Here is a 1959-nt window from a genome sequence, read left to right as displayed (position 1 = left end):
CCTGGGTGCCACCACACTGTCCTGTCTGTGTGTTTGGAAGGGAATGGGAGCTATGCTCCCCCCGGAGACACTCCACTCCTTCTTCCTTAGCTGTGTTGCTCAACAGTTGAGGCAACCTTCACAGTTCTGGAATGCCAATGCCAAAGACCTGTAAGTGTGCTGTCAATATATTTACAGTGCAGGGGTTCCTCTGGAGGAGACGACCACTTGTTTGTTTTGCGTTTATGTCTTGCTTGCCCAAAACGTAACACAGTGGTTAGACTCTACTAAGGGAATGGTCAGAGTACTTTAATCCATTCTCAGTGGAAAAGCTGAAGTTCTGGGCTGGACCTGAATCAATCCCACAAAATATTGACAGTCTGAAAACACCCTGGGTGCAAACATGTTTTACTGGGGAAAGGATCTTTGCCTCTTCCTCCTTCCTAACCTGCAAATCACAAAGTGCAGGCTCCCTTCATGGTACTCACAGCCATACCGCTTCTAAGATTATACAAATTTAATATATCAACAACAAATAAACACAATAAGGCTATAATGATACAATCTGAATCATTAGGGGTGCATTGCAGCAGTCATTGCAAATCTCCATGAGTCGCCTTTCAGCCAGAAGCTCTGCAGCACAGGTGGTTCTGATGATTCCCCTGTAAGGAAGGCTTACAATGTAGGAGGCTTTGGGGCTTTGCAAGAGGGGGGAAAGTGGGGACATCATAGAAGTATGCATGATGTGGGAAAGGTGCAGAGTGAGGTTTTTCACAGGTACCAGGACAGGATTACCACGAGACCTACTCGCCCACAGTCAAGTATGAGAGCATTCGGCTGATGCTCAAGATTGCTGCGGAGGAGAAACTGCATGTTTCCCATCATGACATTAATACAGCTTTTTTGTATGGGATTTTGGGGGAGGAGCTGTATATGCTTCCACCTGACGGGATGCAGATACAGAAGGGAATGGTCTGTAAACTGCGGAAATCCTTATATGGTCTCAAGCAGAGTGCCAGGTGTTGGAACACAAAACTCACTGAGACGTTGCTTTCTCTAGGTTTTCACCAGGGCAAAGCTGATCCATGTGTGTTTGTCAAGGAGGAGGGGCAAAAGAAACTGTATTGTTTATGTTTTGTTGATGATCTTCTGATGTTTTGGAAGAATCAGGCTTTGTACCAAAGCACCCTAGCTCAGCTGAAGGAGCACTTTGACATGAAGGATCTTGGTGAGGTATCCAACTATCTTTCTCTGCAGGTGGAGAGGGACCAAGCAGGTAATTTTCTGGTACACCAAACACAGAAAATTGCTGATGTATTAACCAGGTTGAATTTGGTTGATGCAAACCCAGCAGACACACCGATGGTGACAGGTTACCAGGCAGATAATACTGCTGAAGAGTTTTCCGACACTACGCTGTACAGATGCATTCTAGGCAAGTTGAATTTCATTGCTAGATGCTCAAGACCTGACATAGCTGTAAGCACTAACCTGCTTATCAGACATGCTAATAATCCTACTGTTCAGGATTGGAAAGCTCTGAAGCCCATAGCCCGCTATTTGAAAGGGACTTTGCACTACAGGCTGAGGTTCACCAAACAGAAGACTGGAGGTCTTGAAATCTTTGCAGATGCAAGTTTTGGAAGTGACACCACGGATGGTACAAGCACTTCTGGAGTATGCTACATGTACAACCACTGTCTGTTTGACTGGCTGTGCAAGAAGCAGACGACAGTGAGCCTAAGTTCCTGTGAAGCAGAACTCAATGCTCTGTCATTTTCACTCATGGATTGTGAACGGTTGATGCAACTGTTTAAGGACATCAGAGTTTCTGTGAAATGTCCTGTACAAGTGTATCAAGACAATAGATCCTGTTTGGCTTTGCTTAACTCAGAGAGTTGCAAGCAAAGAACCAAGTACTTGCAGATTAAGCTACATCGTGCAAGAGAGTGTATTCAGAAAGGACTCATTCAGGTGTCC

The sequence above is a fragment of the Podarcis pityusensis genome (assembly GCF_964106645.2).
Source record: "Podarcis pityusensis genome assembly, chromosome: W".
NCBI classification, from domain to species: Eukaryota; Metazoa; Chordata; class Lepidosauria; order Squamata; family Lacertidae; genus Podarcis; species Podarcis pityusensis.
The sequence above is the reverse complement of the archived record's forward strand: the minus strand, read 5'-3'. Positions refer to the sequence as shown.